The sequence below is a fragment of the Cupressus sempervirens genome, chromosome 5 (genome assembly GCF_028749045.1).
Source record: "Cupressus sempervirens isolate cs-2001-9-10 chromosome 5, ASM2874904v1, whole genome shotgun sequence".
In the NCBI taxonomy this organism is placed as follows: domain Eukaryota; kingdom Viridiplantae; phylum Streptophyta; class Pinopsida; order Cupressales; family Cupressaceae; genus Cupressus; species Cupressus sempervirens.
Genome location: NC_143122.1, coordinates 266,606,925 through 266,619,530, shown reverse-complemented (window position 1 = coordinate 266,619,530; position 12,606 = coordinate 266,606,925).

The window sequence follows — 12,606 nt, the reverse complement described above, 5'->3', positions numbered from 1 at the left end:
TCATAGGTCACCCTATGACCCCTTTTGACCCATATGACCCATTCGAATATGTTCCTAGGGGTCTGAGGACCTCTAGCGACATATGTCGTCGTTTAATGGGTCAAGGGGGGTCATAGGGTTTGACCCATATGACCCATTCGAATATGTTCCTAGGGGTCCGAGGACCCCTAGCGACATATGTCATCGTTTAATGGGTCAAAGAGGGTCATAGGTCACCCTATGACCCCCTTTGACCCATATTACTCATTAAATATGTCCCTAGGGGCTCTAAGACCCCTAGAGACATATGTGGTCGTTTAATGGGTCAAAGAGAGTCATAGCTCACCCTATGACCCCCTTTGACCCATATTACCCATTCGAATATGTCCCAAGGGGTCCTAGAACCCCTAGGGACATATGTCGTCGTTTAATGGGTCAAAGGGAGTCATAGGTCACCCTATGACCCCCTTTGACCCATATGAATGATTCGAATATGTTCCTATGGGTTATAGGACCCCTAGAGACATATGTCATCGTTTAATGGCTCAAAGGGGGTCATGTGTCACCCTATGACCCGCTTTGACCCATATGACTCATTCGAATATGTTCCTAGGGGTCCAAGGACCTCTAGCAACATATGTTATTGTTTAATGGGTCAAAGAGGGTCACAGGTCACCCTATGACCCCCTTTGACCCATATGAACAATTCGAATATGTCCCTAGGGGTTCTAGGACCCCTAGAGACATATGTCGTCGTTTAATGGGTCAAAGGGGGTCATACGTCACCCTATGACCCCCTTTGACCCATATGAATGATTCAAATATGTCCCTAGGCATCCTAGGACCTCTAGGGACATATGTCATTGTTTAATGGGTCAAAGGGTGTCATAGGTCACCTTATGACCCCCTTTGACCCATATGAATGATTTGAATATGTCCCTAGGGGTTATAGGACTCCTAGAGACATATGTCATCGTTTAATGGGTCAAAGGGGGTCATAGGTCACCCTATGACCCCCTTTGACCCATATGAACAATTTGAATATGTCCCTAAGGGTTTTAGGACCCCTAGTGACATATTTCGTTGTTTAATGGGTCAAAGGGTGTCATAAGTAACCCTATGACCCCCTTTGACCCATATGACCCATTCGAATATGTTTCTAGGGGTCCGAGGACCCCTAGCGACATATGTTGTCGTTTAAAGGGTCAAAGAGGGTCACAAGTCACCTTATGACCCCCTTTGACCCATATGAACAATTCGAATATGTCCCTAGGGGTTCTAGGACCCCTAGAGACATATGCCATCGTTTAATGGGTCAAACGGGGTCATAGGTCACCTTATGACCCCCTTTGACCCATATGAACGATTCAAATATGTCTCTACGGGTCCTAGGACCCCTAGGGACATATGTCGTCATTTAATGGGTCAAAGGGTGTCATAGGTCACCCTATGACCCCCTTTGACCTATATAAACGATTTGAATGTCCCTAAAAGTTATAGGACCCCTAGAGACATATGTCGTCGTTTAATGGGTCAAAGGGGGTCATAGGGTGACTTATGACCCCCTTTGACCCATATGAACAATTCGAATATGTCCCTAGGGGTTCTAAGACCCCTAGAGACATATTTCGTCGTTTAATGTGACCTATGACCCCCCTTTGACCCATATGACCCATTCAAATATGTTCTTAGGGGTCCAAGGACCTCTAGCGATATATGTCATCATTTAATGGGTCAAAGGGGGTCATAGGGTGACCTATGACCCCCTTTAACCCATATGAACGATTCGAATATATCCCTAGGGGTCTTAGGACCCCTAGGAACATATGTCATCGTTTAATGGGTCAAAGGGGGTTATACGTCACCTATGACCCCCTTTGACCCATATGAAGAATTCGAATATGTCCCTAGGGGTTATAGGACCCCTAGAGACATATGTCATCGTTTAATGGGTCAAAGGTGGTCATAGGTCACCCTATGACCCCCTTTGACCCATATGACCCATTCGAATATGTTCCTAGGGGTCCGAGGACCTCTAGCGACATATGTCATCATTTAATGGGTCAAAGAGACCTATGACCCCCTTTGACCTATATGACCCATTTGAATATGTTCTTAAGGGTCCGTGGACCCCTAGCGACATATGTTGTCGTTTAATGGGTCAAATGGGGTCATAGGTCACCCTATGACCCCCTTTGACCCATATTACCCATTCGAATATGTCCCTAAGGGTTATAGGACCCCTAGAGACATATGTTGTCATTTAATGGGTCAAAGAGAGTCATAGATCACCCTATGACTCCCTTTGACCCATATTACCTAATCGAATATGTCTCTAAGGGTCTTAGAACCCCTAGGGACATATGTCGTTGTTTAATAGGTCAAAGGGGGTCATAGGTTGGGGTCATAGGTCACCCTATGACCCATATTACCCATTCGAATATGTCCCTAAGGGTTCTAGGACCCCTAGAGACATATGTTGTCGTTTAATGGGTCAAAGAGAGTCATAGATCACCCTATGACTCCCTTTGACCCATATTACCTAATCGAATATGTCTCTAAGGGTCTTAGAACCCCTAGGGACATATGTCATTGTTTAATAGGTCAAAGGGGGTTATAGGTCACCCTATGACCCCCTTTGACCCATATGAACGATTCAAATATGTCCCTATGGGTCCTAGGACCCCTAGAGACATATGTCATCATTTAATGGGTCAAAGGGTGTCATAAGGCACCCTATGACCTCTTTTGACCCATATGAATGATTCGAATATGTCCCTAGGAGTCTTAGGACCCCTAGGGACATATGTTGTCATTGAATGGGTCAAACCTATGACCCCCTTTGACCCATATGGCCCATTCGAATATGTCCTTAGGACCCTTAGGGACATATGTTGTCCTTTAATGGGTCAAATGGGGTCATAAGGCACCCTATGACCCTCTTTGACCCATATGAATAATTTGAATATGTCCTTAGGGGTCCCAGGACCCCTAAGGACATATGTCATCATTTAATGGGTCAAAAAGTGTCACAGGTCACCCTATGACCCCCTTTGACCCATATGAACGATTCGAATATGTCCCTAGGGGTTATAGGACCCCTAGAGACATATGTCATCGTTTAATGGGTCAAATGGGGTCATAGGTCACCCTATGACCCCCTTTGACCCATATGAACGATTCGAATATGTCTCTAGGGGTCTTAGGACCCCTAGGGACATATGTCATCGTTTAATGGGTCAAAGGGTGTCATAGGTCACCCTATGATCCCCGTTGACCCATATGAACAATTTGAATATGTCCCTAAGGGTTATAGGACCCCTAGCGACATATGTCTTCGTTTAATGGGTCCCTTTGACCCATATGAACAATTCGAATATGTCCCTAGGGGTTCTAGGACCCCTAGAGACATATGTCATCATTTAATGGGTCAAAAGAGGTCATAGGGTGACCCATATGACCCATTGGAAAATGTTCCTAAGGGTCTGAGGACCTCTAGCGACATATGTCGTCGTTTAATGGGTCAAAGGGGGTCATAGGTCACCCTATGACCCCCTTTGACCCATATGAACGATTCGAATATATCCCTAGGGGTCCTAGGACCCTAGGGACATATGTCGTCGTTTTATGCGTCAAAGGGGGTCATAGGTCACCCTATGACCCCCTTTGACCCATATGAACAATTCGAATATGTCCCTAGGGGTTATAGGACCCTTAGAGACATATGTCGTCATTTAATGGGTCAAAGGGGGTCATAGGTCACCCTATGATCCCCTTTGACCCATATGACCCATTCGAATATGTTCTTAGGGGTTCGAGGACCTCTAGCGACATATGTCATCGTTTAATGAATCAAAGGGGTCATAGGTCACCCTATGACCCCCTTTGACCCATATGACCCATTCGAATATGTTCCTAGGGTTCGAGGACCCCTAGCAACATATGTCGTCGTTTAATGGGTCAAAGAGGGTCATAAGTCACCCTATGACCCCCTTTGACCCATATTACCCATTGAATATGTCTCTAGGGGTTCTAAGACCCCTAGAGACATGTCGTTTAATGGGTCAAAGAGAGTCATAGGTCACCCTATGACCCCCTTTAACCCATATTACCCATTCGAATATGTCCCAAGGGGTCCTAGAACCCCTAGGGACATATGTCGTCGTTTAATGGGTCAAAGGGAGTCATAGGTCACCCTATGACCCCCTTTGACCCTTATGAACAATTCGAATATGTCTCTAGGGGTCCCAAGACCCTTAGTGATATATGTCGTCGTTTAATGGGTCAAAGGGGGTCATAGGTCACCCTATGACCCCCTTTGACTCATATGAACAATTCAAATATGTCCCTACGGGTTCTAGGAACCCTAGAGACATATGTCGTCATTTAAAGGGTCGAACCATATGACCCATTCGAATATGTTTCTAGGGGTCCGAGGACCTCTAGCGACATATGTTATCGTTTAATGGGTCAAAGAGATTCATAGGTCACCCTATGACCCCCTTTGACCCATATTACCTATTCGAATATGTCCCTAGGGGTTCTAGGACCCCTAGAGACATATGTTGTCGTTTAATGGGTCAAAGAGAGTCATAGGTCACCCTATGACCCCCTTTGACCCATATTTTTTATTTGAATATGTCTCTAGGGGTCCTAGAACCCCTAGGGACATATGTCATCGTTTAATAGGTCAAAGGTGGTCATAGGTCACCCTATGACCCCCTTTGACCCATATGAACGATTCAAATATGTCCTTATGGGTCCTAGGACCCCTAGGGACATATGTCATCGTTTAATGGGTCAAAGGGTGTCATAAGGCACCCTATGATCACCTTTGACCCATATGAATGATTCAAATATGTCCCTAAGGGTCTTAGGACCCCTAGGGACATATGTCATCATTTAATGTGTCAAAGGGAGTTATAGGGTGACCTATGACCCCCTTTGACCCATATGGCCCATTCAAATATGTCCCTAGGACCCTTAGGGACATATGTCGTCGTTTAATGGGTCAAAGGGGGTCATAAGGGCACCCTATGACCCCCTTTGACCCATATGAACGATTCAAATATGTCCTTAGGGGTCCCAGGACCCCTAAAGACATATGTCGTCGTTTAATGGGTCAAAGGGCGTCATAGGTCACCCTATGACCCCCTTTGACCCATATGAATGATTCGAATGACATATGTCATCGTTTAATGGGTCAAAGGGTGTCATAGGTCACCCTATGACCCCCTTTGACCCATACGAACGATTCAAATATTTTCCTAGGGGTTATAGGACCCTTAGAGACATATGTTGTCGTTTAATGGGTCAAAGGCCTATGACCCTGTTTGACCCATATGAACAATTCGAATATGTCCCTAGGGTTGCTAGGACCCCTAGAGACATATGTCATCATTTAATGGGTCAAAGGGGGTCATAGGTCACCTATGACCCCGCTGACCCATATGAACTATTTGAATATGTCCCTAGGGGTCCTAGGACCCCTAGCGACATATTTGAATCGTTCATATGGGTCAAAACTCCCTTTGACCCATTCGAATATGTTCCTACGGATTCGAGGACCCCTACCGACATATGTTGTCATTTAATGGGTCAAAGAGGGTCATAGGTCACCATATGACCCCCTTTGACCCATATTACCCATTCGAATATGTCCCTAGGGGTTGTAGGACCCCTAGAAACATATGTTGTCATTTAATTGGTCAAAGCGAGTCATAGGTCACCCTATGACCCACTTTGACCCATATTACCCATTCGAATATGTCCCTAGGGGTCTTAGAACCCCTAGGGACATATGTCGTCATTTAATGGGTCAAAGAGACCTATGACCCCCTTTGACCCATATTACCCATTCGAATATGTCCCTAGGGGTCCTAGGACCCCTAGAGACATGTCATCGTTTAATAGGTCAAAGGGGGTCATAGGTCACCCTATGACCCCGTTTGACCCATATGAACGATTCAAATATGTCCCTCGAGGTCCTAGGACCCGTAGGGACATATATCATCATTTAATTGATCAAAAGGGGTCATAGGTCACCTTATGACCCCCTTTGGCCCATATTAACCATTGTAATATGTCCCTAGGGCTCTTAGGACCCCTGAGGACATATGTCGTCGTTTAATACGTCAAAGGGGGTCAATGGTTGACCTATGACCCCCTTTGAGTCATATATATTAATAATATACATATCTATTAATAACATACATATTAATATAATTATATATATATATATATATATTAATAACATACATATTAATATAATAATATATATAATACATATTATATATTTATATTTAATATATTACGTTATTATATATATTAATAACATACATATTAATATAATAATATATAATATGTATTTTATATATATATATATATATATATATATATATATATATATAAATTACGTTATTATATTTAGTAAAAGTAATAATAATATAAATTATATTTATAGATTGTAATAAGATTAACATAATATATTAGTATATATTGTTAGATTGTATCTTATATCTTTACATTACGTTATTATATATATATATATATATATATATATATATATAATATTAAAATACATCTTTACATAGTAATATAAGTGAAATAATTTAGAAATAATAAGTTGTGACGTTTAAACCCAATTTTCCCTCCAAAATGGGTTGAGATTTTAAATTTGCCCACCTGAACATATCGAATATCTGATTTCAAATCAGATATTCGATTAGGCTTGGTAAATACCAAGCCTACCCGGTCAACCGAAAAGACGTGTTTGAAGAGGGTTTTAGTGATACTCAGACTTCGAGTAGCCGTCTGACAATGTTATTTTGATCAAAATTGAATAAAATGAAAAGGATTTTTTAATATCGATCTCTAGATTCCATAAATATAATTTCTGTCAAATTCTGAGTTCGATAAGTATTCATTAGTTAATTATCAATGAAGATAATTGTAAAGTGCTAATTGACATACTGATTGAAAAATAGCTATAACTTTCAAACGGTATAACATTTTTTAAATCTAAAAGTTGTGTCACATTCTATACTTTGGCTAGAATAAGAAAAAAAAAATTAAATTAAATTTGGTAAAATTTTCTATTAGTTAGGGTGGTCAGACACATGACTTTTTTTTCCAAAAAAGTTTGGTAGAAAATTCATAGTTAATTATTTATTTGGAATAAAAATACCGAAAAATATGCATCACATCCGAGCATGAGTCTACTTTTCATATCTATAATTATGTTAAAAAAATATTATGATTTGATTTTGATTAAGGTGGTCAGACATACACCTACTTTTTATTTTCGCCCTAAAATTTTCTTAGTACTGCATTAAAATTCAAACTTTTGACCAATTAATTATTTTTTTCTCGTGATAAGGCCTGGTAGTTTAGAAACTACATTCAATTTTTTACAGATTATTTTCTTACAACTTTTTGATATAAAGTCCATAACCACTTCAAAATTATGTGTCAACTTGACATAAACCTAATTTGTTGATTTTTCACTGCCACTTAAGGCCATATTTTGGTACACCATGATCCTGCACATACCCTAATGAGCCTGCACCTTTACAAGTCTTATTTGTTGATTTAATGGCATGCAAATTTGGTTTTTCTATGTTAAAATGAAAATGCTTGACGATCTAATCTTTTGCTAAAACAAAATATTTTTTCTTCTACCTAGACAATAATAATGAATGAAAGGAAGATGTATCTCCCATTTTCCAAAATTTGTAGAGAGGAGATTAAAGTGCACTTCATACTAGTGCTCATGTTTTATTTTTATGTTAAATTTATATAAAAAAATTTATAGGGTGGTGCAAATGCTATAAGTTTATTAGTCCCTGCCTTTTAAAAGGTAGGGAATTAATGTTTTCTTTTACCTCCCAATTAATTTTTTTTCCTACCAAATATAAATTATATTGTAAAGTTTGAGAGACAATATTTAATAAATCTACATATTATATGCTAATTTCACATTTTTCATTGGTTGATACAAATTTCTTGGAGATTTTGGGGTATTTTTAATTTAAATTAAGAATGGCAAAAAACATCAAATGTACAGTTGTAAGGCACATGAATTAAATGTCTCTGGAACTACACAGGGAAGAGATAAGAACGAAATAAATGCTCGCATCTCTTCGGATCTCTTCTTACTCGTGCTAAAATTACTCCAAAAAATCCCCCTTGGCAATCATTTCGATCTCCCCTCCATATCCAGTGAAACTATTGACAAGAACACCAACAATTTGCAAAGGCGATTAGTGTTGGAAATGCTCATGTCCGCAGGGTGTCCAAAGAGCCTCTAAATCAAGATGGAAGACATATATTACAATAGCAACCCCATCACAAATTTAGCGGCCCTGACTAATTCTGGCCTCTTCTGTTTCCTCCAACAATCGCAAATGGAATCTCCTTAGGGACCTCCTGTAGCCACCATGTAATCGTACTAGAGAACCAGAGAGGATTGAAGTGGTTGATTCGGTCGCAAGCCATCTGATCAAGGGGCTAGAGTCAGACAAGGAGGGTTTGGAGCTTGAAGCTTGAGGTGAAAATATTCACGTAGGATGATGTGGCAAAAGAGTTGCCACATGTGGCCAGTGAGGGGGACGCTGTCGTGCCGCCATGTGTCGCTGATTGGGTAGTGGAGGCTGACGCTGAGGAGGCTGTGATTATTACCAGGCGTGCAGAGGGTAAGAGCAAAAGGAAAATGAATAGGAAGAAGAAGGTGATTCAAAAGATGGTGGAGGAATTGGGGGGTTTTATAATGGCCAAGAATGCAGCGAGTAATGGTATTGATAATGAGGGGGAGTTGGGATGTACTTGTGGGAAGGGGGATTATCATCATGGCAACTGACCATACCCTTTCACATCGTCCGCCAATGTTATTCAAAGGAAAATTAAGTTGCAGTATGATGAGTTTGTCCACTCCAATGGGGAGAAGTCGCTTACACTTGCACAGGTATAGGGTTTACTAATTTTGTGAAATTCAATTTATTGAAAAGATATGATCAAAACTCTATTGATTTAGTCAGTTGAACAATTCCAGAAGCCCCTTTCGCTTCATCAATTAATGGCTTGATAGGCACCGACAGCACCAGCTCGGGTTGTACTAGATATGGTATTCGATGATCCCAAAAGGCAGGAACTCAAGCTCGCAAAGAGCTCTTGTTTATATATTTCAATTTGTGTTATTTGATGAAAATATATATTTTATTTTATTTTTATCTTTTAAGATATTTAAAAATTTAGAAAATTTTGTACAGTACGATCATTAATGTATTTAATTGTAAACAAATAAATGATATGTTTATATAATACCTAATTTTTCTTTCAACAAATCATATGTTTATGGTGTTGAGAAATAAATTAATAGATTGTTGGAATTTCATAAGATTAAATAAATTAATGCTTTATTTATCTTTTTCCACCTTGTCTGTTACAACTTGACCCTTGAGACCTCTATTCTATAGGAGCATTTAATGACTTTTTGACTAGGTTGATATGATGATAATTTATTTGATTATACTTATTCGGGCACTTATACTAGTCTACTAGCTTCACACCATGTAATGAAATGTTTGAATTTTTGTTTCTTCTTTTACCTCACGTGATCACATGAAATATTAAATACATTTATTTAATTAACAATTATTGTTGGATTTTTATTTTATTTTGATAGAAAACTAAATTTTTGAAATGAATTATTCTTTTGAAAATACTCTGCAAAATACTTACTATAACCATATCTCAACACTTTGAATTTTCAATTAGAAACATGAATTATTATTTTGTAAGAATTACAAAGCACGTGATATGTAAGAAAAATAAAATTATAATATCCATTAAACACATTCTCTAGGAAGCTCCTATTATAATATATTCATTTTAAATAAATTCATATTAATTATAAAAATAAATTAAATGCATTATACTTATATTTATATTGGTAAGATTAAAGATAAATATTTTAATTCCATAACAAAAAAGAAAAAGAAAAGTAAAACAATTGAAATACTCTTTCCACTTATCAAGCTAAAAGTAGATACAAAATTCAATAGAATAAAAATAAAAATATTTCGACCACAACACCTAAAAAATGAATGCTTCCGTGACATTAAAGAAATTAAAAGATTAAAATATTAATGATATTCTTCTAGTTTTTTTTCGGATTATATACATGGAGGATATTAAAAAAAAGGGGGAACTAAAAAGATAGGGGGCATTTTCATGTTTGGGGTAGGAAGGTTTTCTGAAGTGGGAATTGGGAGAGAGGGCAATGGGAGGATTTTAAAAAAATGGAGAAATTGAAAAGATAGGAGACATTTTCATGTTTGGGGTAGGAAAGGTTTTCTGAAGTGGGAATTGGGAAAGAGAGAGCAATAGGGGGGAGTTTAAAAAAACTTGGAAATTGAAAAGATAGGGGGCATTTCATGTTTGGGGTAGGAAAGATTTTATGAAGTGGGAATTGGGAGAGAGGGCAAAAGGGAAATATTAGGGGAAGACAATAACAAATTAGAAGAGGACGACAAGCTCACATCAAGGGAAACAAAGGGACAATTTTGGGCACAAAAAATGGGGAAATGTGAGATATCAGCTAAGAACCATGGAAAAGATTTCATCACGTTGTAGTGTTATGCTTCATTTATTTAAAAAAAAGACTTTCCTTGTAATTTGTTACTTGTTCTTGTAAATTAATTCTTATTTTATCTTTGCCCCCTTGTTTGTTACAACTTGACCCTTGAGACCTCTATTTTATAGGAGCATTTAATGGCTTTTTGACTTGTTGACTAGGTTGATCAAATGATATGGATTTTTAACATGATTTTTGGTATAATAGTTGATAATTGCTTTGACATTTCAACTTAAATGAAAATTTCATGTGTTTAAATCTTAGAAATTTTATAACATATACAATAAAAATGTTGATGTTATTTAGATATTATGTCATATGATGATGATATATTTTATTTTAATGAATTATTTTATTAAATTATGCAATGTCATTTTATTTGATTATATTAATTGTGGTCTACTAGTTGCACACATCACATAGTTGTACTATGTATTTCATGAAATGTTTGAATTTTTGTTTCTCCTTTTATCTCACCTAATCAAACATGAAATATTAAATACATGATCTAATTAACACTTATTGTTAGATTTTTTTTTTCTTTAGATAGGTAAACGGCCGAAGCCTAGGTTATTTTTTATTATTATTAAGATTAATCATTATTATGTGTTAATCGTGAATAGATTCGAACCCAAGACCTCTCTGATGAGAGGCTCGCAATTTACCATCAATGCGTTGTAGGCTCTTGCCTTATTGTTAGATTATATTATTATTATGATAGAAAACTAAATTTATGAAATGAATTATTCTTTTGAAAACAATTTATGAAAAATCCTTACTATTTATAACCATATCTAAACATTTGAATTTTCAATTAGAAACATGAATTATTATTTTGTTAGAATTATAAAGCATGTGATATGTGAGAAATAAAATGAAAATATCCATTAAACACATTACCTAGGAAGCTCCTATTATAATATATTAATTTAAAATAAATTCATATTAATTATAAAAATAAATTAAATACATTATTTAATACTTATATTGGTGAGATTGAAGATAAATATTTTAATTCCATAACAAATAAGAAATGTAAAACAATTGAAATACTATTTCTAGTTATGAAGCTGAAAGTAGTGGTAATAAAATTTAATAGGATAAAAATAAAAATATTTAGACCACAACCTGAGCATTAATAAAAGGGCACTTGCAATACTCCAGATATAATGCAACAAAAATACAATGATTTTTTTCTCATTTAATTTTTTTGTTTTCAATTACGTTGAAAATTTCACCAAAATCTATTGTAATTTGGATTTTCATTTTGGTGAAAGGTACATTTTGGTGAAAGGGCCCGTGGTTTACTAGTGAAGTTGAAAGGCTCACAAAGAGCCCACCAGGGATCAAGTCTTGCTAAGTGCAAGACCCCCAACATCTAAAAGGGATGAGGCTTGGATCGTGCCCTAGGCGAATTTGGTGGAATGGATACCCCTCGGTTCTTGGTTCTTAACCAAAGAGGCTAGGCAAAAAAGTTGAACCTCCATTAAAAAAAAAGGTACATTTTGTCCATGACATTGAAGAAATTTTAAAATTAAAACTGCCAACAACTATCTAAAATACATTAATGACATTCTTCTATTTTTTTTTGGGACTACATGCATGGGGGGGTTTTTTAAAAAAAGGAGGAAAATGAAAAGCTAGGGAGCATTTTCATGTTTGTGGGTAGGAAAGGTTTTCTTAAGTGGGAATTCAAAGAGATAAAAAAAGGGAAAGATTAGGGGAAGATGGTCATAAATTAGAAGAGGAGACAAGCTCACATGAAGGGAAATGAATGGACAATTTTGAGCACAAAAATTGGGGAAATGTGGTGTATCGGCTAACAACCATGGGAGAGATATCATCAGGTTCTATACATACATAATGTTGAATGGATCATTTATTATAAAAAAGAATGATCAACCTTCTTGTAATTTGGTACTAGTTCTTGTAAAATCTTTGTCCAAGATTTTACCTTTGTGGTATTCATCCTTGCAACACATAATATTCAATGG